Source organism: Mustela nivalis, assembly GCF_964662115.1.
Source record: "Mustela nivalis genome assembly, chromosome: 10".
NCBI classification, from domain to species: Eukaryota; Metazoa; Chordata; class Mammalia; order Carnivora; family Mustelidae; genus Mustela; species Mustela nivalis.
The window spans coordinates 6,989,599-7,013,800 of NC_139029.1; the positions used below are offsets into that span (position 1 = coordinate 6,989,599).

The window sequence follows — 24,202 nt, forward strand, 5'->3', positions numbered from 1 at the left end:
AAAATGAGTGCTTCTCCTTGCCTCTTGCCCCCGAGGAAGAAGAGGTACTGCACATCCCCACCGAGAGAGGAGGAGGGTCGAGTGAATGAGCTACCGCTTTAGAAACATACAGACCTTACACCTGTAAGGTGGCTATGTCCGTCCCTGGCTCTCTTGGGCATGTGGAAGTGGGGAGGTCTAGGGACATGGGACCATCACAAGGGCCAAGTACAAGTAAATGTCTGTTGACCAACTTACTCGTGTGTGCGTGGCGGAGAGGGGAAATACGGTGGGGGCTGTGGGGGAAGAACAGGGCCACGGTACATCCAAACCATCGAACCTGTGCACCTTCTTTGCAGACCAGGTGTGACACCAGCTCAAGATGAGGCCCCTTTTCTTTTAAAATTCAAATAGGTCTGTCATGGAGGTTGGAGGTGGGGACCCCTGGACAAGGCTCCCCCGTGGCCAGGATCGGGTCCCGTGGAAGCCTGTGGAGCCTAGCAGGGTGGGGGCCTGGTGGGCCACCCGGGGCAGACAGTCTCCAATCGTGCTGAGCACAGCACATCGCTTCATTCAGGAACCCAGAGTAAAACGTACAGCTGGGTCTCGAGTTGATTCAGCCTTTAACTCATTCGGGATCACTGGCGGAGCCACTGAGGCGACGGGGAGGGGGTGAGGCCATCCCTGGGGAAGTGGGCAGGTTGGGGCCGAACCCCTGCTGATAATGTGGATATGTACGAAAGGAAACAGTGATTTTTTTTTTTTTTTCCCCAAAACCCTCTAAAAAACCTGACGAGCCTTGGGGGTTTAGGGAGAGACGAGTGAATTAGCGTTCGGTGGAGGGCAGGGGTGGGGGAGCTTGTTTTCTACCCACTGCCAAATTCTCATTTACTGTCAGCTCCAATCCATTCAGAACTCACTGACTCAATTGCCTTTTCACGGGGAAAGGAGCCTACACAATACAGGGGACTTTTCAGTTCCATATTAGCACACAGGGCACTGGGCAATGTCCAGGAATAAACACACACGTCCCTCCCAGAGGCCACGGCCCCCACCCTCAGCCCCAAACAATCCAGCCAACCCTGCCTGGGCCACATCTGCTCTCCCCTATTTTAATACTTTGGGTGGTTGTTTTATTTATTTATTTTTAAATGTATTTTGGCCAGTAGAGAAGTGTGTGTGTGTGTGTGTGTGTGTGTGTGTGCGCGCGCACGTGCACGTGTGTGTGTGTCTGTGTGTACACACACGCATGGGCACAATTTTCTGTGTGCTGGGAAAAGTAGGGGTCTCACAAGTAGAAAGGCTTACGAGAGTTAACTCTAGGGCAGTTCCAACTCTTCTTTTTGCCCAGAAAAAGAAGGGATGGGGAGAGATGGAAAGAGATCCAACTTAGGCTCCCAGAAGGTAGGGATTTTGGCCGGGGCGGGCGGTGGGGAGTCGGGGGGTGGAGGGGTATATGGGGGGTAGGCTCCATTTAACCTAATTCTGGAAAGTGTTGATTGTAGAGAAATTAGCATGTGGCCTGGGAATGTCCCTAAGAACTTGGCAGCTGCAAAAGCTCTCCAATAATCACATTAAAATAATATCAACAGTAATAATATAATTATTATAAAAACCGGGGTCCCCGTTTTCCAAGTGTTCACGATGAGCCCAGCGCTCTACTAAGTGCTCTCACCCATCGGTTCAGGCAATGACCCCAAAGACCCACCGAGCAGATGCGGTGTCCTGGTAGCCCGCGTCCACACAATCGGACAGTTACGACCCCCGCCCCAAGTCAAAAAGACAGCGAGCGAGAAAAGAATTTAAATCCCATTCTGCCAACCGTAGCCCCCACCACCTTGCCCTGTCCTGGGAGAGAGGAAACCTGTAGGAGATTCTAGAGAAGAGGAGGGCCCAGCACCACAAAGGTCTTGGCTGCCGTCACTGTCCTCTGGGGGCTCCTGCATCCCTTTAGCCTAGGCCCACTGGAGGGAAGCTCCCACCCCTCTCATACCCCCCTTGTCCAACAGAATTTGCCAGTGATGCTGGAAATGCTCCTTATCTGTGCGGCCCAACATAGTAGCCACGAGTGGCCGTGGAGTACTTGACATGGGGCTAGTTCACAGAAGAACTGAATTTTTCACTTCAGTTCGTTTCAATTGCCACGTGGGCTAGGGGCCGCCGGACTGGCCCGTCCAGATGCAGAATCCCCCGAGCTGCCCCTTTCGCTCCCAGCCAAGAGCGATGTGGGAAATAAACTTAAAAGCGTCAAAAGACAGAAGTGGGGCCCACTTGCAAGGTCCCTGCTCAGACACCAAGCCTCTCCTCCATCCTGGGAGAGCCCTCCAAAAATCACAGGTCTGCCTCCAACTTCTCTCTCTCCTTCCCTCGCTCGCTCGCTCCCATCTTTCTTTTTACTTTTCTTCTCTTTCTTCTTTTCTTTCCCTTCCTCTCCTTCCATCCTTCCTTCTCTCCATCCATTTCTTCTTCCTTCTTCCTTTCCTTTCTTCCTATCTTTCTTTACTCCCTCCCTTCTGTCCTTTCTTTCTTAGCAAAAAAAAAAAAAAAAAGCATCAGTTTAATTAGATAAATCCTCTGAGCACGTGGCCTGGAGTTCGTCATGGAAATTAACCTGCTCCCAGATCGCAGATAGTGAAACAAGAACCGGGGTGTTTTGGCATAGCACAGTGAAATGGGAGAGGCTGGTGGCGATTCACACACCTCATCTTCTGTAAGTGCCCCTCGCCCCTCCAGTGCCCCCTGCTTCGCAGCCCCCACGTCCTTGGCTCCCTAGGTCACTACCTCCAAGCCACCTCTGCTTCTTCTCCCGGCCCCTCCCTCCCCATCTCCTCAGGCCCCCCCCCCTGGGCTGCTCCCCATGGCAGGACCACCCAAGGGCAGCGGGGGAAAGCCTGGGCTCCATCCCCACCATGCCTGTTTCCCTCCAGCTCTGCCCTCTGTCTGAGCACTGAGCTTAGCGTTCAGTGCGAGACAGTCCAGGGATCAGCTCGGGCTCAAAGCCTGCTGCTCCTCGAATTTTGACCCCGCAGTCCCCGCTGTGTGCTGCTCCCCGGGCTAAGAAATAATGAAATTATTTCTCCAAGTCAAACCTCAGTGAATGGGGGCGATGACTACTGTCCTTTTCTCTTTTCCAACCCCATTTTACAGATGCAGGAACAAAGGATTAGAGAAATTAATCTGCCTAAGCAAGAGAAACATGGTTCACATTGGATCCAGCCTGACTCCAAAAGAAGGCTCTTTACCCCTCTGCTGTCCATGTCGTCTTCCATGTCATCTCTGCCACAGCAGCCCACACGCGCTGGCATCCAGGGCCCGCCAGCTCTTTGCATGAAACTCGCGGGCCCCCAGCACCTTACAGCTATTCCCAGGGGCTTCCTCCACCAACCCCCTTGCCTCCCGTCCCCAAAAGCTCCTGTGATGAGCCTCCCTGCCTCCCCAGCTCCAGAAACATCTTTTCTGGCCACATGGAGGACAAGAAACCAATGACCCCTCTCCCATTTGGGGTGGGAAGCCAAAGGTGGGCACAATCTCGCTTCTCGACACCTTCTGACTCGTCGCCAAAACCACCAGGAGGCCTCAGGGTAGCCCCAAAAGAGAAAATGCAAACTCAGAATTTCTAATGAACACCATCGCACCCCACACCTTCGGGAGTCCCAGCCCCCAGATATAGAAAGTGGGTTCTCCCTTCTCTCTCGCCCACAGCACGCCCTGGTGGGCAGCAGGTGTGTCCACACTCCCTCCCATGCGAGTCTGAATCACACACAGGGGCCAGGCCAGTTCTGAATACTTCGCAAGTCTCAGCTCATCAGATCCTCACATCAACCCCACAAGGCTGGCAGTGTTATCCCCATTTTACAGATGAGAACACTGAGGCACAGGCTAGTTAAATAACTGATGTAAGGATATGACTTTGATCCCCAGGTAATTAGGTTCAGAATGCATGATCTATAAAGATACACAGCTCTTCAAGGGATTCCCTCATCCTGCCTGAAAAGCAACTATCCACCCTGCCCCCCAACTCAGCCCCAAGCTCCCGAGGATGAGAACCAAAAAACACAACCTGATACAAACATGCAGCCCCAGCACCGCACACACCATGTCCAGGCCCCTGGCTTTCTGGAATCCCTGATACCCTACTACATAAAACGGATTCATCTGATGCTGGGGGCACCCTGCGCTTGATGAGACCGTGATCAATTCTCCATCACATTTCACGGTTTCAGCGAATGTTCACAGCTACGAGGCCAGCTGACCGGCAGAGCGACCCTGTCAGGGAAATCGGGTCGGAGGCCATTTGATAAGAGAGGAAACCGAGGCCCAGAGAGGTCAAATGACTCGCCCAAGACCACACAGTGATTTACTGCAGAGCCAGACTGGGAATGCGGTCCCCTGACCCCTACAACTAGGCCTCAGTGGGGCTCCGGACCACCCAGGTCCCACCCCGTCCCCTCATGCCAGACCAGGGATGCTGGGCTCGGCCCATGGTCCCCCGAGGGATCAGATTTCCCTGAAATTCCCAAAGGAGCCTCTGGGACTAGTGGGCCCGGAAATGGCCCTCACATAGCGAGTGAGCTGCACAGCTGAGCTCCCCAGGGCTGAGGGGGGCAGGCGGAGCTGGAGACGCTGGAGCGGCCCCCGTGGGTACTCTGCCAGCAATTAGTGCCGGGGAAGGGTGCCAGCCTGGCAGAGCTGATTCCCCCACCCCGCCTTCCCATCACACACAGACACACACACATACGCACGCTCACACATGCACACGCACACACGCGCTTACCCACCCCGAGACCAGCAGAGAAGCCGTGCGCCTTCCTTTCGGTAAATCTCGTCAGCGAGCACACGCAGGGCATGCAATTTGGTCATTACTGCTTTTAAACAACAGAAAAGCAGAATCCACCCGCCATTAACCCGTCCTGCTCTCCCTCCGGGTTTCACACCAGCTCAGTCACCAGCCTTCATCTCCAACTCCCACGCACCCCCTTTTGCATGCTCCCCAGAAGTTGCTTTCCAAACGAAACACAGAGTTAAAACACACACTCTCACACACACACGCACGCGCGCGCACACACATACACACAACCTGCCTACTGTAAGTCAAACCTGAATTTTATCTCTTGCCTGCTCTGTCCCCAGAGAAAATCATCCAAGGTTTGGACATGACCTTGGCTAAGACCCTTCCTCAGATAACCCTAGAAATCCTATAGTATGCCTGCCAGATGAGGGGGGAGGCTGCCTTTGTCCCGGAGAGGGGAATCTACCTGAGCAGGTGTGGGTTCTTCAGGCGGGACTCTGAGTGCTGGCCCCAGTCCACTTGCGGGAGACCCTGGATCACAGTGGACGTGGCTCTACTCCCCCCGTATGGAGGTAGGCAGGGGTGTGAATGGGCTCCTCACTTCCTTACCACACCCCCCAAAAACAGTCCTGGAGAATTGGAAAGAAGCCCACCAGAGCCAGGGACCCTAGAGGGTCCTTAGCTGGGTTTATAAGACCTGTGAAACCCCTCAAACAATAAGCAGTATTTATGCTTAGGAGATCTTGTTTTATGAAGAGGATTCTCAGAGGGGGCACATGAACTCAAAAGAGGAAGAAGCAGAGACACCCTCCCAGACCACTAGCACGGTGGGCTCAGCAGTGTTGCATGCCCCCACTGTCCCTCTCCAGTGGCCCTGACCAGCTGCCTCTCTGGCCCCCGGGGGCTTCCTCCTCGCCTGGCCGGGAAGCCGGTCATCAGGAGCGCTGGCCCCGGGAGCTGTGCCAAGCCCCTGTGCCAAGGCCCACTCACCCTCCTGCCAGTGTGCCAGGACAGCCGCAGGCCTGACAGAGGACAGGCACGGCAGAGCCCACCAGCGGGGGAGGAGAGAGGAAGCCAGCGGCTGTCTTGGAAAACCTCGAAGATCCTCTAAGCCACCTAGTGTCCAGAGCTGAGCTCTGGCCGCGGCTCTGTCCCTCCCGCTTACCAGGGCGGACAATGCAGGGGGGCCCAAGGGAGCAGGACAAGCCACCCTGCCTCCTCTTCCAGGGACCTGAGGCCAGGGCGCCAGGGGCTGAGCCTGCGGGGGAGACAGGGCCCGGGAAAGAGGAACGGCCCCGTGCGCCTGCTCCCCACCCCAACCCAAGGAGGGGCAGACCCAGTGCCGATGATACCCTCAGCCCTGCTCCTCGCCTCAGCGAGTCACCCTCTCCTGGAGATGCCCAGTGTCCTCTCAGACAACCGGCTGGCGGGCTCCTCTGGGTTCCCCCCCACCCCAGCCTCCAGGCCTCCCACAGAAACTCCCAAACGCTGGGCCCACCACTCCCCCAGGACTGCTTGCCCCCCTCCTCTGCTCTCTCTTTTCTGTGTCCTCAAGACTCCTCTCACCTGAGAAGTGTTAGGATTACCCAGCATTTACACTGCACGCTCTTCTTTATTCCTTAAGGCTTATTAAGAATGATAATGAGTTCCAAAGGAGCCACACGTCTCTCTCTCTCTCTCTCTCTCTCTCTCTCCCTCTCTCTTCTCTATCCCTCCCTCCCCCCCCCTTTGCTCTCTTTCTCTACGTGTCTTTTCCACCAAAGACACACAGGACAAATCCAGACCAAAAGGAAAAAAAATTCCGACAATATGGACCAAGGGCACTTGAGGATTGATATTCCATAAATCCCTTTCTCTTCTTCCCTCTCCCTAGTTGTTCTCAATTATTGAGATTAAACACACACGCACACACACACACACACACACACACAACCCTCCCCGTTCCACTCCTCACCCTCCAGGCCACCCCTCACTCTGCTGGACTTTGAGCAGGGGGAACTGGAGAAGGGCCCGGCTTGCCTGCACAACCTCGTTAACGTCCGGCTCTTAAACGGTTGATTAATTTCTGCAGAATTTATGACAGGCTTCAGCTCCCCCCCCCCGCCCCCCCCCCCCGCCCCAGCCCACAGCAACTTAACTTGGTGAACTTGACTGCGGCGGGATTGGGGGACAGAGCTGGGATGCCCCCCCACCCCCGCCAGTGGCTTCCTGCAGCCGGAACCACAGGCAGCCCAGTGCCAGACAGAAGACACACAGAATGCCAAAGGCCAGGCGGGAGACAGACCCGCACAAGGAACGGCACGGCACCCACGGGGTAGGGGTGGGGGAGCGGTCCCCAGGCACCCAGAAGCCATGGCTAACTTCTGGCCCTGTGCGACTTTCTAATTTCAAAACAGGGAAGCCGTTAGAATATGGGACAACGAGGAAAGGAACCGGAGAGGCTGAAAATGATGTCCAAGTTCGCGCCCACCGAGCCACACCACGCATCCCAGCAGAGGGACCGGCCTTATCGGTCTGCCGGGCTGCCCTTCAGAGAAGGGGAAGAACAGATCCTAATGAAATTACAGTTTTTAAAATGTCTATAAATTAAATCTCTCCCCCCACCCGGATCGCGCTCGCTCTCTCTCTCTCTCTCTCTCTCTCTCTCTGCATCTCCCGGTGAGCTCCCTCCTTTACAAGGCTTGTTTGCCTCTCTTCGGTTCCCTCTGCTCTTGTCTGCTTTTCTGATATAGACATCAAGAGGTTACGGGCTCAATTACAGCTCCGTTTGAGTCTCAGCACCAGACTCGCCTGGCCTTCTCTTCTGCTCTTCAGAAACCAGATACCAAAGAAATCTCTCTTCTGCTTTATATTTTTATTTTTAATGCCAAAAGCCTCAAGATTCATTCAGTTGAGTCACGGCCTTTTTTAACTTACTTCAAATGGTGGTGGTGGGGGGGGGTGTCCTTTTTAATTGTGTCCAAGTATAAATATCATGGAAATGCTTTTCTCTGTATCTCGTTCCCCTTTCTTAAGGACACACACAAAACCTTAGCGATACGTGGAATTTCAAAAGGGGGTAGGGGGACACAGTACAAGTATGCTTAATTAATGCACGTCTGTGCGGGGGGGGGGGGGAGAGCTGCTGGAGAGTATCAGTTGGACATCTAGTGTATTTCTAAAGTTAAGGAGTGACATCATAAGACTTCTTATTAGCAAAAAAGCCTATTTGAAAAGGATGGAACATACATGGTGATTTTTTTTTTTTAAAGGAAAACATTTCTTCTGCCTTCCATAACACTGTCTCTTGATAACAGGAGATAGGCCGTCTATATGTTACATCCTCAAAAAGCCACCCCCTCCCCCAAAAGTGAAAAAAATCCAAGTCACAGTCAATCATCATCGTGGATTCCTGAGAAGGAGAAAGGAGTTTGGAATTATGGATCTAAGGGGAAAAAACAAAAAACCCCTCCACTATAATTCTGGAAATATGAACCAGAGGGGATTCCAAAAAGTACTTTTCCAGGAAAAAACACTTGAGACAAAGGCTGGAGAAAGCTGAAGCTCAAGGTGAATCAAAAAGGGAAAACTTTGTCTTTCCAATTAACTAGACTGGGAAAAAGAAAGGGGGGGGCACACATTAATACCAACTCATTAATTCTTTCCTGTAAACAATTTAATTAAATTCTGCTAAATACAGGAGAAATACTCATTTTGGAGGGCTTCCCCCCCCCACCTCAAAAGCAAATTCCTGCAGGTTACTCCCCACCATGCCAACACTTCCCCTGCTGTACAACCTTCAAATGGATTTTCAGCCCAGGACTCTACACGGCTCGCGGCTCTACCAGAATGACAGCCTCATATGTCTGAAAGCTGACACTTCAGCTTTTAAAAGAAATGGGGGAAAATAAGCTGTTGACTTCTTGGTTAAAGTATTTTCTTGTTCTAACTCATGTTCTTATGTCACTGGGCTAAAAAAAAAGAGAGAGAGAGAGAGAGAGAGAAGAGAGAGATATGACTTTCCTTGAATGATCTGTTTAACCTAAGCCAGAGGAAAAAAAAGAAAGTCATTAATTACTTATGTGAGCTATTGCTTCAGAAAGACAATAAACCTGCCCGGTCGCCATGGATATGACATATTTGCTCTGAAAACAACACAATAATTAGCAAAGGGGAAAGATACAAGGAGAATATGCAAACTCCTGAGTTTAAAGCCACAGTGCTCTTTTCTCCCGTAAGCCTGTTCTGTTTGCAATCCAAATCAAACAAATTTTTAAAATATAGCGAAGGGGGAAAGAGCAGGAATGGCTCCTCTCTCCTCTGAGCTGAGAAGCAACAACCACGCCACCCCCTTCTAAAATAAAATAATGTAAAAGAGAACCAGGATGGCATGGGGGGGGGGATGTCAAGTATTGACTCTGTTTTATTTCCTATAGCAGGGGTGGAGTCTGAGGTTTGTTTTTGCTTCTTTCTTCTTCTTTTTTTTTTTTTTAAGTGTGCTCTTATTCAGCTTTGGACCTTCTGGCCAGATATAAATTTATTTATGAAAGCCAAATGCCCTGTGTGTGCCTCACCCCTCCCCAAACTAAATGGAAATGCGAAGGGGTGGAGGTGGGGGGACTGTTCTTGAAAAAGCAAAACAGTATACTCAGAAAGCATCAGCTCCAGAGAGGGACATCCACTCCCCCCACCTCCAAGAAAATGGAACCCGGGCCTTACTTTAAAATTAAAAATGCATTAAATGGTTTTACCTACAACTTAGTCCCAGAGGATCATTAGGAAATGCAATCGCTTTGTATCATATCTGTCAGCGTGATAAATACTGAGTTCAGAGTAGGTTTGCAATTTTTCAGAGTGTCACAGACCAAGATAATTTTTTTTTTCTGCCTTACTTTCTTAATTCACTGCACCCACCCTCTCAAAGTCAGGAGTCTACCAAAAAATACCTGAGAAGAACACAGGAGAAGAAAAGGAGAAAAAGTTGATATGCTTTTATACACAGGACAGAGGTTACTGATCTTCCTCCTACCCCAAAAGTGGGGAAATCAGGACTGTCAAATATTTGGATATTTTTAAAAATTTTTAAAGTACTCCATTAAGTTTGAGTAGAAACTTTCCCCCTCTTCCCAGAGGCTAATTTTCCAAAAACAGATGGTCAGGATCTAAAAGAGAAGCAAATATACCTCAACCCCCACAGGCAGAGAAATCTAACTTTGAACTTCCTTTTAAATTAAAAAAAAGGGGGGGGCAGATAAACTATTAATAAGTATGAAAAATTAGCTGAGCTACAAGTTTTGTTTTTCTTATTTAAAAAATTCTTTCAACACAAGGGGAGCAGATACAAAGGAGAGGTTCACATTCGACTGACTTCCTATTTTTTTTTTTAAACAATAGTTGGGTTTTTTTTGTTGTTTTAGATTGGACTCTTTGATCTTGAAAGAATTTTGCTCTTATACGATGGGGAAGATGGGGGTGAAATGATCTGTTTTAAATGATGATGCAACTTCGGGATCAAAGCCTTCGCTCTCTTCTAGCCATAATAAGCTGTACTTGCCACAAAGCGCGAGTCTCCCGGCTCCTCTCCTTCGTAAGAAGGAAATAAAATGCACGGAGACTCAGGGAAAGACGTGAAGTCTCTGCAAGGTGCAAAGTCTAAAAAAACAAAAATCAAAAAGACAGAAAGAGAGAGAGGCACTGCCCCTTTAAACGTTTTAGTGCATATGGAGTTTGATTTCTGAAAGAGATCAGTTTAACATCTCCATAGAAACCAGCAACAGATTATCATCAACAGAATAAATAACTAGTCTAATAAATTAAACAGGAGGCATAAGATCGCTGGAAACCTGATTACTGAAGTTCAACAATATTCCCCATAAACTCTCGTTAACCGCCTCTAAGGTGGCTAACAAGATGGGGGGGGGGGCTATCTCTCCAGCTCGCGGGATCCCCGGAGAGGCGGTGGCCGCCGCACAGGGAGGGAAAAGTTCCCCATCCTGCCCTGCAGAGGGTCTGAGAGCTCGAGTGAGGGGCACACCGTACAGCCGAAGTTTGGCAAGTGGGAAAGCGGCTGGCGTCGGGGGAGGTAGCGCGAGTCGCGGGAGATCGCGCGGGACGCGACGCCCGCTCGGGACGCACCTCCTGGCCGCCACCAAGGCGCAAACCCGGAGCTTTGCGCTCGGGCGCCGAACAGCCCAGCGCCCCCTCTGGGCACGTGGAGCGCAGCCCGGGCGCAGCCCCCGGGGACCAACTACCCCCCTCACCACGCCCGGCGCAGCTGCTCCTGCTCAGCCCGGACAGCTCCCTTTAGGACGGCGATGTGTGTGGGGTGTGTGTGCGTGTGGGTGTGTGCGCGCGCGCGCACGCGCGCGTGTGTTGTGCGTGTGTGTGTGTGCGTGTGTGTGTGTACGCGCGCGCGCCGTGGGGTGGGCGGGGGGGCCGCGCCAGTTTACCGGGCGATCTGTTTCCCCGTCCCCCTCGCGCGCTCTTATCGAGCGCCTGTACCAGCTCCGAGACGTCCTAAATTTACCAACTTTGCTTCACGATTACCCTTGGCCTTTTCCCCCCTCGCCGCCCCCATCTCTTTGAGTGTACCGGGTGTTGGCCGGACGACCACAGGCTCTGGGGGGTCGTGCCCCCAGACTCCGCTGAGACAGCGACGCATAATTCCCCCCCCCCCGTCGCCCCTTGATCCAGCTGGGTTTGGGGGAGCTCCGGGCTTGATGGAGGGGTGTTCTCGCTGCTTCCCTGGTGGACAAATGATACGCACCCGCACACGCACCCGCACCCTCCCCAGCGGGACTGGAAGGAGGTCCTCGCCGCACCCAGGGCCCGCTTCCCAAGCTGAGGCTGGGTCCGGAAGAACTTGTGTAGAGGGAGAAGCGGCCCCCTGCCTCCCTCGGCACTCTTCTCCTCCCCCAACTTCGGACCTGGGTCGGGGACGACTTGGAAGAAGAATCTGCACCCACCCCCTAGAGAAAAATCTATTATTATTATCTTAATCTACGCCCCCGAAGTGTCCCTCCCGCCGTGATTGACGGCGCATACACCTGTTCCCCTCGCCGAGAAGCTCCCAGCGCTGGGGACAGACGTTCGCCCAAATGCTCCGCCGCAGCGACCCAGCGCCCGCTCGCCGCCCTCGCCGGTCAGCCCCCGCCCGCCGCCCCAGCGCGCCCCTGCCCGCACCTTGCCACCCCGGCAGCCGCCCCCTCCCCTCCCAGGCCCGGCTCCCCAGTCCGCCCGCTCCCGGCCGTGCTGGCTTCGGGAAGAGAGAAAGAACAGAAAGCAAAACTTCCTGGCGGCCGACGGCCATCAGCTGCACATTCTGCAAATGCCACCGAGTAAAAATAAACCGGCCGCCGCTCCGCCCGGCCGGCTCACCCCGGGCGCACGACTCGGCCCCCTGCCCCGGGAGCTCCCTGACTGTCGGTCCGACCCGGTCCCCCATTCCGGCGCGCCCCCTGGAGCCCCGCTTCGCGACGCTCCTCCGCTAGCCACCACGCGCTCCTCTGCCCTGAAGGTCGACCCCAAGTGACCGAGTGGTCCGTCCAGCCCTCTTCCCTTCGGTGCCCCCCTGGTCCCCCACGAGCTGCTCTTCTCTCTGTCCTCCCCCTCGTGCCTATTTCAGCCGCGCGTCCCTGGATTCACGGATTCCTCTCCGCAACTGCTAAGCCCCGGGGTCACCCTCAGCCCACCCTGGGGCACAGCCCGCCAGACCCTCTCCCACCTCGGCTGAGGCCCCTGGGAGCGCACCGCTCTACCCGCCTGCCGGCCCGCCAGCCCAAAGTCCCACATCCCCGGGCGCAACTTCTCTCCCAGCGCACACAACAACCGCGGCAACTCCCCCGAACTTTTCCCCGGACCCAGGCGGGCTCTGGCGGACAGCCGCATGGCCGTGAGCCGGTGCCCCGGCTCCCTGTGCCCAGCACTGCCAGCCCTGCGCCCCGGGAAGCCTGGGGTGGGGGTGGGGGGAGTGAGGAGCGCCACTTGCCGCGCCCGGAGCAGCGCACTTGAGACAAACTTCCCAGGCACGAATGAAAAAGGGGGCGCCGCTCCCCCCAGCCAAGCAACCCTTCGCCTTCGTTTTCCCACCCGGAGGCACCCCTTGGCACCCCGCACCTAAGTGAACACTGCCTACCTCTGCCGGTGGCACCTACACCCTGGTATGGGGGCACAAGAGTCGGCTGGAGAGGTTCCCCACCCACCCCTTCCCCTGGGCAAAGTCTTGCAAAGTCACCCCAGGCACCCCTCACGCCTGCCTCCTCTGCCCTGACGGGCGCTCGAACCCCTGCAGCCGGGGGTGGGGGTGGGGGGCGTAGGGGGAAGGAGTGATTACCCGGTATTGGCGAGCACCTGCCCCCCCCCAGGCCTGCAGCGCGGGGGGCGCCCCCACCCTATTCGCAAAGTCCTGCACTCGCGCCTGGCACCTCCCCCTCTTCTCCCCTACCCCGCCGCCCCCTCAGCTGGAGTAAGTGACCCCCAGGAGCAGCAGCCCTCCCCTCTACCCGAGCCGCGCGCTGGGCATTCCCCTGGCCGCGGCGGGCGACGCGCCGCCCCGCGCCCGGATGCCAGCCCTCCGTGCCCCCTGCCTCCCGCACTGCCGGAGTTGGGTGGCAGCCGCCGCGCGCAGGCAGGCTGGCTGGCTGGCTCTCTCGCTCGCTCGCTCGCCCGCTCCCGGCTGCAAGCGGCAGCCCCGGGGCTGGGGGGCTGCACCGGGACAGGGGGCGAGGCGGGGAAGCACCTCGGGAGGCCCCGGGAGCTGAGGGGCGTGGGGGGGCCGCGGCGGAGAGAGCGCCGAGTCTCTTACCTGCACTTGGGGCGGCTTTGGGTGACTTTCCAAGTCCGGGGGAAAAATGTGTGTGTGTTTGGGATGGAGCGCCGCGGGCGCGCATGCGCTGCCCAAAGTTGCCGGATCCCGGATTTTTCGCTCCCAGTCTCCGCTCTCGCCCGCTGTGATTATGGAATTCTCCGCGGCCGAGCGGGCGAGTGGGTGGCATGCAAAACCCGGGCCGGATCGCTGGGCCGGGCTCCGCTCCACCCTCACACCCCCAGACCTTCCCCTCCCGGTTTCTTCCCACCCACCGCCCGGGCTGAGCGCTGCTCGTGCGCGCAGCGAGACGCGGCCTGCGGAGGAGGATCTGAGCGCAGGGCTCCCTTTTGGGGCTGGAGAAGCTCTCCGCACCCACCCACCCCCCCAAGTTGAGAGGAGCTGAGGCTGGGGGACTAGAGAGAAGGGGCAGAGTGGGTTACTTTTCACCTGTTCTGATCCCGGAGAGCCAGTCGGCTTCCCGCTTTCCCAACGAAGACCTAGCTCTTTTCTGCAAGTTAGAATGTTAGAATTGTCGAACCCAAAGGAACGTGATGTTCTCACTGTTTGGTATCTGCTTTGCACTTACTCTTTGCAAGGGAGTTTTTCATTCAGTCCATTGTGCAAGAAATAAATCCTTAAGTGAGCAAGATAGGCCGAGAAGAATGAACCTGGTTGGGGGTGGAGGGGGTGTGAAGGCGAGAAGGTAATGAGCATTAAAACAAATGAATAATATTATTTCAGAAAGTGAAAGGATCCGTGAAGAGAATAAAGCCAGGCAATTGGATAACGTGTTTTTAGGAAAGCTAATTTACCCCTCCCAGGTGAAGGAAGACGGCCTCTGTGGGGAGGGGGGCCTTCCAACCCCACTGCAGAAGCCCCTGCCTTTTCTCCCTTTGTCCCCATACCTACCTCCCAGCTGGTCTGAGGTGGCCACACCAGGCTGAGCTTGGAGATCAGCTGCAGCCTTGGCGCCATGGCTCTGGTCCTGCCTTTCTCCGCCAGGCCACCCCTGTCCCAGGACTGAGCTAGTCGCTGTACCTGGTTTTCTTTCTGAACAAGGACGTGATGGAAATAACATAAGAAGCGAAAGAAATGGGTAAACACTCCGGTGGTGAGAGAAGTGAAAAGCTGACCACCATAGTAAATGAAATAACTAAACGATTTGTTGAATAAATGAAAATAAATTCAAAGTGTGACCCTCAGTTTGGAGAGTGCATTAAACTAAGAGGAAATGCCACAGGCTAGTAAATGGCTGGTAGACTTTGGGACCTAATCTGCAAGGTTTCGGCAAAGCTTCTCAGGACCGAAGTTTCCAGAAGCCCTGGATGGTAATTGCCCGAGACAGAGACATCCGCTGGGATGCATTCCATGCCCTGCCTTAAACTGGAAGTTTATTGGTAAATGCATAGAGACTGGGGACTCCATAGCCCTCTGGCCTTGAAGTGGCCAGGATTTGCCCTGTTCTCTAATAAAACCTCCAGATTTGGGAGAGGAGGCCCAACCATGCCCTTATCCCATAGTTGCCAAGTGATCTCTACTTGTTTTGGACCAGCTGAGAAAAAAAACACACCAAAAAAACCCTCAAAAGTACAGCTTGTCTCCTTCCCACCTGGAACGGGTCTGAGAATCCCATGTTTGGGATTTGTCCACACAGGAAGGCAGATTTGAGGGTGAGACACACCTCTCAGGTTCAGAGAATTTTCTCCCCTCTTTAACCCTGTAATTAACAGGACGCAGCAACACATCAATAATTAACACTTCCCATGGACCACTGACCCATTACTCTCTACCACCACCCCATGCCATCAGATCAGTCTCCTGTTTCAGGAGTTGCTGTCCTGGCCTACCACACATAAGACCCTTGTGTCTGGTGACTCAGACACCCAGCCCCAAGGATCTCAAGCCCGATCCCTCCATTCTGCAGAAGGAAAAACTGAGGCACAGTGAGGGTAATGACCTGAGTAGTGGTGAGGGAGAATTTCTAGCTTTGGATCTGAGGCTAATTCCAATCCTGGGGCTATATGGAGAAGTGGCTCACAGCTTGTACTTCGGGGTCAGACCCTAGCTACTCACCAGAGGGGTGACCTTGAGTAAGGCATATGACCCCTCTGTGCCTCAGTTGCCTCAACCGTAAAATGGGGACAATAATAGTCCTGCCGCCTGGGCTTGTTGGGAGGCTAAAATGAGTTAATGCAGGAAAAGTGCTTGAGCCAAGCGAGTGATCGATAAATGCCAGAAATTGTCATTGCTCCTTGGGACATCCGGTGCTCCCTCTACTTCTCGTTTCTTCCTGTCGTCTCTCCTTTCCTTCTCCTCTGTCCTTTCCTTCCTCCAGAACGCTGGAGGGGTCTTTTGCCGCCTGCCCTGCCAGTGAAGAGCAGGTCCTTCCCAGGGAAGACACAAAGGTCTGATGCCTAGTTTTCGCCTTCCTGCTTTCTCACTAGAAGCCTCATCCCCCTCCCAACAGCTGTGTCTCAAGCACCAAAGTTTTAAGACATTTATTCTTCCATCCATTTTTTTCTCAGCTACTTCACAATTCTCCTGTCCTCTGGGGGAGGGGGGGTCTACCTCCTCTGAAGGAACCTCATCCGGGAGGGGGAAGCTGGAAACAGTGACAAGAGTGGGAGGGGGGAGGAGGACTTTGGGGTGAGGTGAACAGGGACTCTAACTCTTCCTTTCCAGACCACCCCCCAACTCAAAAAAATTTTTGTTTTAAACAAAGCAAGGGACTAAGAGAGAACATCATACCTAAAACGTGGCCCTGGTCTCTCAAGCCTCTTGCTGTCTTGTTTCCCCCTCCCACCCTCCCAACTAGCCTTGCAGAGACTAAAATCACATGCTATTTTCCTCATCTGCTTCATCTTAGCATGTCCTGAGCTTTCCATAAAATAAAATACAAACTTTTCCCCATGGTCAACAAGATCTAACACTGCCTGACCCTGGACCTCCCCTCAGTCACATTGTCCTGACACACTAGCTTCTTGCTGTCCTGGAAAACTAAGCTTATCCCTACCCCAGGGCCTTTGCACTTGTTCCCTCTGCCTGGAAGGCCCGTTCTGCGCCTGCTTCCTTGACATCACTTAGGTCTCTGCTCACGTGTCACCTCCTCAGGGAGGCTTTCTCCCTGAAGTAGTTCTCTAGCTTTCTCTCTCGCCTTATCCTGTTGGAGTGTTTACAATAATTTTGCTTATTCATTTTGTTCTCATATTTCCTGTCCAGTTGCCCCCGCTAGAATGGGAGCTCCTGGGAGGCAGGGGCTTTTTTCTGTCCTTCTGCCCTTCATGTCCTCAGCACCTCAAACTGTGCCTGGTGCATAAAAGACCTTCACTCTCTTTGAGTCAGGCACCAGATCAAGAGGAGTCTACACGGTCCCTGTCCTCGAGGAGCCCATGCTGCAGAAAAAGAATGACCCAAGTTCCTAGGACAAAGTTTAGGGGAAGGAGGAGGAGCTGTTACAACCCAGGAATTGCCAGAAGTTGCCAGGTTGGCACGGGGGCTTTGCCGAGTTTCCCACTCCCTGACCTGAGGCCAGGGGTCAACAGTGGGGAGAGAGTAGGTTCTGTGAAACCAGACCCCAGCAGAATAGCCTCCATAGGGTCAGCAAGGGACCCTATGGAGGTCATCTATCTAGCCCCTGTCTCCACTGAGAGCCTCTTCTGAGTCTCGAAGGGAAGACCCCCTCCTCTTGCCCTTACCAACTTCCTCACTGGACTGTGAGCTTCCTGAGCAGAGGATCTGGGCCTTTTTGGCAGAAGCCAGAGAGACAAGCACAGTTCCTGGCACCCAGGAGTCTCCTGATGATTGTTGCACAAAGACATTGGTCTGTCTCAGTCTGTGTAATTGGGAAAGACTTGAAAGAAGCAATCACAGCTCAGCCTCCTGGTCACAGTCATTGGGTTTCTGACCCCTCTGCAGTGACGGAAAGCAACACCCAGCTGGACGCCAATTGTTACTATTTGCCGAGTGGTTGTCGTGCACCAGGCACCAGGCTAAGTGCTTGGGTCATCTTATTAGACCCTCACAACAGCTGTAGGGAGGGGGGGGGGTTGTCTATATAATATACCCATTATACAGATGAGGAGGGCAAGGCATAGAGTAACTTTCCCAAGGCTGAACTGGGCTGTGAACCCAGAGCCAATGTTTTTCACATTTGGGCTGGGAGGTGACTTAGCCCAGAGCAACAAGCATTTTTTTTACCCTTACTCTGAGCTCATAAAGAGATGAAAGTTGAAGGTGAGTGCGTTGGGAGAGGAGGAGAGAGGAAAGAGAACAGATCTGTCCTTTAGCTGTAAATTGTATCTCAGTGTTGTAAAAGACGAAAAAAGGAACCAAAGAGATTCAGGACCCAGTGCTAGGTTCTGTATACAGTAAGCACTCAATAAGTGTTGACGAAGAATGATGATTTTTCATTTAAAAAATTACAGACTATGTGCTCTGTCTCCTTTTCCCTAAGCTGTTCCTGGTCTCGAGACTCTCCTTGGCGAGGTCTCTTTTCTGGAGTCCCTGGGCCTAGCCTGGTACTAGCCTCACAGTAGGCGCTCAATAGATGCTTAGTGACTGAATAATTCAACAAATGTCCGAGATAAGTGATTATGGTGATTACTGGGCAAGTTGTAATTAAAAATGAAAAAAAAAAAAAAAAAAAGCTGAGTGCATTTCTTTTATTTACAAATGCCTCTCTTGGGAGTCCTGGGAAGGGAGAATGGGAGAGGGTCTTTTTCCCAAAAGCCAAGCGTGGTTCCTGAATGCCATCCAAGTCGATGAACTTGACAAATCCTTCCAACTCCCCTCCACCCCCCACCCCGGTTTCCTCATTCTTTTTGCAAAGTACACGATTATTTGTTTCTGACTACATATTTATAATACGTGTCTAGCGTAGGAAAGTCACAAAACACAGATAAACAGGAAGAAGAAAATTTACATCATCTGTAATCCCACCATCCATGAATAAGCACTGTGGATGTTTTGGTGTACTTCCTGCCAGTCTAGGTTTTTTGCTTCGTTCGCTTGCGATTTTTCGCTGCGTTTTGTTTTATAAAATCAGAATGGCGCCAAACACACCTGTCCGCGGCGGTGGCTATGTGTCAGCCTGCCACGTGCACGGAGCGTGGACATTTCTGCAACCACCGGCTGCTCTTCCATGCCACGATTCTTGCTGGCTGGATTGTAGAGGGTGTCCTAATTTGCAGAACCAGTCCCTCACTCTGAGAAATTTTGGACATCAGACGCCTTTCTAATACTTTCCAATATTCTGAAGAACTCTAATGAATATCCTTGTCCAGAAAGAATCGTGCACCATCCTTAAAATGGAAATGTTGAGTCAAAAAGTGCATACATCTCCAAGCTTCTCATTCCTGTTGCCAGTTGCCCCTTCTGGGGAAAGGCCATGTGGATTTGCTCTCCCACTGGCCGTGTTCTCTCGGGAAGCTCTCCAACCTTTGGTATTCGCTCTCTCCTTTTATTTTTTTAATTTTTTTTTTTTTTTAATTTTAACCCCTGTTAATTTAATGGGTGAAAGAGTCTGTGATTCTGGTAATGAACCTTGTTAGAACCATGCTGGCCACAAGCAGGGGCTGCTTCAGGGTTTGAGCGACCGTGTTCAGACTTGCAAGCTCAGGCAGAGATGAGCAGAAGGGCAGACTCCCGGAGCTGAGGGCAGAGTCCTTTTGTAGAACATCTACCTGAGCCCAGGCTTCTTGGCCATCCGCTCAACCGTCGGGGGCGGAGGGGTGGGGCCTGTCTCAGTCTTTCAGCCTCGGCAGAGATGAGCGCTGGCTGCCTCCCACCTCTCTGCACCCACACCTTCCAGAAACCTCTCTCTCGACAGAGGAGCCTTAGGGATTTCTGTGCCATAAATACTATCTGTTTTCCGAGCTCGGGATCCACACATTGTACCTGCTTTCGCTTTCCCTGCCTGGCCTCTCACCGAGCTCCCGTTCAAGCTTCTTCTTTCCAGTTCTAATTAAGTCACTTTTGAGGGGTTTGTGTTTACCCCTGCCTGATCACAGGAGAATGGCAGGTGACTAATTTTTTCCCTTGTAGGAAATATTTTCCAATCCCAGGGTTTCTGGTGTCTATGGCCCGTTTCAGTTTTAATATCCTCTGAACCATCTTACTTTAAAATAAAAAAAAAGACAGCTTTACGTTTCTGAAGAAAAGGGTAATTCACATTCCGTGCTAATGGTTCAGGAAACATAGAAAAATATACATAGAAATATCATGCAGAAAATTTAAAAAAAAAATTCAGAAAGTCATGTATTTGGATGTGACTTAGATTAAAAAAAAAAAAACAACACTAGAAGAATGAATTTAAATGAACCCCCTTCCCCCTCCCCTACCTCTTTTGGGGCCCACCCCAGCGGTGGGCCTGGGCGATTGGAGGATGTGTGTGGATAGGAGTGACTTTCATGCCCAGCAGTGAGGTGTGCGTCTGATTTTATCTGCGAGGGGAAAGTGTGTGTCTGAGGGTGACCACACGTGCGGAACTCCATGTCCCTTTAAAGGAGGGTTTGGTCACAGAGGTATGGCCGGGCGCTGTTTGCACACCACAAGATCGAGCTCATGCTGTCAGCGACACCTGAACGCAGAGAGGTACAACCAGGTGAAGGGCAGGGCTGACTGCTGACATCACCTCTTACCCACAGATCCACGGGCAACACCTGACCCCTCCCGCGCCTGCCGGGGAGGGGCAGGCCTGGCCCGGGGTGGGAGGGGGGACGCTGGGGAGCCAGGGAGACCCCAGGATGGAGAAGCAGAAGGGCCCACCTGTGCTTGGAGCAAAAGCCACGCACACGCGGCCACCACGGAGCGCGTTCTTGCCACGGGCCCACGGGCGCCCCTGTCGCCCGTGCCCCTTCCTGCCCCGCCTCGCCCAGATCTGAAATCAGCGCGGTCCTCCGGGGGCGGGAGCAGAACGGACCGGCCCTGGCGGGGCTGCCTCGGCCCCCGGGATGTGATCCCGCGTGAGGTCGGCGTGGCGGGACCACGGCCCGGGGAACCTGCTCTGAGACCCCGGAAGTAGCCATGTTTCCTCCCGTGGCACCTGCGCAGGTGCCAGCCGCCGCCCGTGGCACCGTGTCTCAGAGGGCGGGGCTGGCCGGGGAGGCAGGAAAGAGCTGTTTTGCTGAGGAGGTGCCTTCGTGTCACACGGACGTGCCAGGGAGCTGAATGTGGGTGGGGGAGGGCTGGCCCGCTGCGCCGCCCTGGCCAGGATGTGAGCGACTCCGACCCGCCTCTCCAGCCTCCCCTCTCGACATTCTGTCTGTGGCGCGCTTGCACAGCCTCTGTTCCAGCCACACGGAGCTGCTGAGAGCTCCAGGCCTTTGTCCAAGCTGTTCCTCCTGCCCTGAAGGCCTTCCTTCCCTTTCTTTACTTGTCCTGCTCCCACTTGCCCATTAGGACCAAAGGAGGTGTCACCTCTTCCAGGGAACCTTCCCGGATGTCCCCTTGCCCCAAATTGGCTTGGAGGCCGCTGTTTGGGCTCCCGCCGCCCTCTTGTTTCCTCTGTGCCAATACTTGTCACACTGTATTATAATTATCTTCTTGCAGCAGACTACATATGTGATTTTTTAAGTCTGTGTTTAAATAATGGGTCTATGCGATTGTGGATTTCTGAATTGGGTAACATGGGTTCAAACTCTGCCTCTGCTACTGACTAGCCTACTACGTACTAGCCTCATGACGTTGGGCAGGTTCCTGACCTCCCTCAGCTTACAGTACTCATCTGTAAAATGGCAACACAATCAGTGTCTGCTTCACACAGCACTGTCAGAAGAATGAATGCAGGTAATTCATGCAAAGCACTTAGCCTGGATTCACACATAACAGTATTATAATAATCTAGCAAAATGCTTGGAAAATGTCTGGGGAACGAGCAGCGCCCCTGTGTTTGATGTACACGTGTGTGTGGATGTGTGGTAGGTATATACCAGGGCATGGGGGGATGGCCAGCCTCTAGAAGGAGCAGGTCCTGTACGGATATGTGGGTCCACTCTGAAGGGTAATGGGCTGGTTATTTATGGTCATGGCTTAAGAAAAAAAAAAAAAAAGACAAACCAGTGTTCAGTAATGACAAAGTAATTACCTTTTTATTATTTTTTCAATAGGATTCAGAGGGAGCGTGGGCCTTGGCTATGACCAGAACAGCCCAGCTTTGAGAATATCCTGATGCTTTGATCTACCCCCATTCCAACTGTCCAGGCAAGGAAAAGGCTGGAGAGGGCTAAGGGATGGTCCTAAACATGCGGGGGGAGGGGGAGTCTGGGACAGACGGAGAGGGACTGCCCAGTCTACGGAACAGGAGATAGAGTTCTTCCGAGTTCTGGCTGAATTGTCTGCCTTGAAGGGGCCAGACTCTGATCCTAGAACATCTAATAGAGGACATTCCAGAGGAGACAGTTGAGGCCCAGAGGGAGGAAGCCACGGGTCACCTGGGACCATGCAGCAAGTCAGTGACAGAGTAGGAGCAGAGCTCCGGTCCCCCAACCCCAGACCAATGCTCTTTACCACATGACTCACTTGAACATAGCACCTTCTTGGTCCCAGAGCTCTGCCTCAAATTTCTACCTGGAAGGGATCTGACTTGCTAGTAGGTGATTTTTTTCTGGTGTCCTTCAGGAAATTGGTGGAGACCCCAGATGTTAAGTGATTGTTAAGTGATGTAACTGTGATTGGCTTATCTATCTGGTAGTAAGCTAATGGCTAGTGAGGGGACCAGATCAGCTTAAACTCTATTCATCTACCCATTATCCATATCCACCATCCGTCCATCCATCCATATCCACCATCCATCCGTCCATCCATCCATCCATCGGTCCATCCATTCATCATCCACCCATCCACCCATCCAACCAACTATCCGTTCATCATCCATCCATCCATATCCATCATCCATCCAACGATCTGTTCATCATCCGTCTGTCCATCCATCCATCCAACCAGCATCCGTCTGTCCATCCATCCATCCATCCAGCATCCATCCATCCATCCATCCATGTCCACCATCCACCCATCCATCCAACGATCCGTTCATCATCCGTCTGTCCATCCATCCATCCATCCATCCGTTCATCATCTATCCATCCATCCATCCATCCATCCATCCACTCACCAATCCATATATCTTACAAACACCTGGTGAGTGCCCCATGTATCAGGAGCCTTGCTAAGACCTGAGTATCTGGGGATGCTGAGATGCACAAAACCAAACACCAGGAACAGACTATGAAGAAAAGTCAACTTCAAGTGCAAGTACATGACAGGTGGCCTGACAGGGAATCAAGCCCCCAGAGTTCCAGGTCCAGCTCTGCCCCTAGTTTGCTGGGGTGTCTTGGACGTGTCCCTTCATTCTCTCTTTACTATGGTTTCCTCCTCTATCCACTGAAAGGGTTGGACTAGCTCAGAGGACAGGCAGACGCTACACAGAGAAGCTCCCTTGGATGGGCAGCCTTTTGAGAGGGACGTTGTGAAGCTCCAAAGGGGCAGGGGACAGGGTTTCCTTGATTGATAGTGAGAGGATGAGGAGCAGAAAATTCTGGAATAAAGAAGAGGAAATGAGGGTGGAGAGTCTGCTCCAGCTCCACCCTGCTCTCTGGGTCTTCAAACACTTCCTCTCCTATTCTGACCCTGCCTGTGGGTCACTTAGAACCGGGTGTCTGTTCCCAGGTAATTGACAAGGGCCCTGTCCCTTTGTCCTCCCTTCCCCACCCCCCAGCCCCTGCCTCCTCGCAGCTGTCATAACCCACACGTAGCACTCTGCCCTCTGGAATTTATTTTAAGGTCTTGGCTGTTTATTTATTTTATTTAGAGATTTCTCGGTGCTTTGAGGGGAGGAAAATTCGAATGGGGTGATTATGAAATACTATTTCACCTCGCTGTTCATTCACAACAAACAAAGAGAAATGATTGGTGATTAAAAATGCATTCTCTCTGCTTGTTTTCTTTTGTTTTACCATTATGGAAATATTATAAATACTGAATACTAATCTGGACCTGCGGGGACCTCACAGACCTTCCAGAAACCAAGGCTCCTGCTCTTCCCTGGGGCAACCTCATGCTGTCCTCTCAGGCACAAAACTACGGCTCAGACCCTCCCAAGAGGGTCCCAGGTAGGCCAGGAGGCCCTGGCGCTCTGTCCTCACAGGACAGGTGTTATAAGCGTCTCCCCCATTTCCTTGTCCTGGTTCCCTGCTTAAGCAGAACCGGTCAGGGAGAGCAGAGCTGTGAATATCAAGTCCAAAAGTCACGACCATGGGGTTTTACTCCCAGAGTCAGGCTGCCCGAGCCCCACTCCCTGCCCGCTCCTTCCTGGCTGTGTGACCTTGGGCACCTTGCTCCACTTCTCTGAGCTTCTGTTTTGTCCTCTGTAAGACGGTGGTGAAAGTGGTACCCTAGCAGAGCGAAGCCCTCCTAAATGTTGGTTCCCAGAGTGATTAATATTCTTTACCCTTCTTTTGGGGGCTCAGTTTCTCCTTCTCGGTTTCTCCTTCTGCGCTGGCGGTCATCTCCGTCCCCCACCCCCCGCCAGCTCTGGTGGGCGAGGCTTCTGCCTCCAGGATGGGGTGCAGTGGGGACATCCTCACCCACCTTGACTCCCTGTTGGAGACCTTGGCTCCTTCCTGGGAACGCAGCCGGCACCTGTTCGGAGGCCT

General features: G+C 53.0%; 1 protein-coding gene across 2 annotated transcripts in view; it reads right to left on the reverse strand.

Moving 5' to 3' along the window:
• Positions 1–13,652, reverse strand: part of CASZ1 (castor zinc finger 1) — a 144,131-nt gene extending 130,479 nt beyond the window's left edge. Inside the window, exon 1 of one of the 2 annotated variants that reach the window (XM_082687595.1) lies at positions 13,551–13,652. The gene's annotated coding sequence lies outside the window, so the exon portion shown is untranslated. The remainder of the gene's footprint in view (positions 1–13,550) is intronic. The other variant, XM_082687597.1, reaches the window with a different exon arrangement.
• Between the last annotated feature and the right edge of the window lie 10,550 nt (positions 13,653–24,202).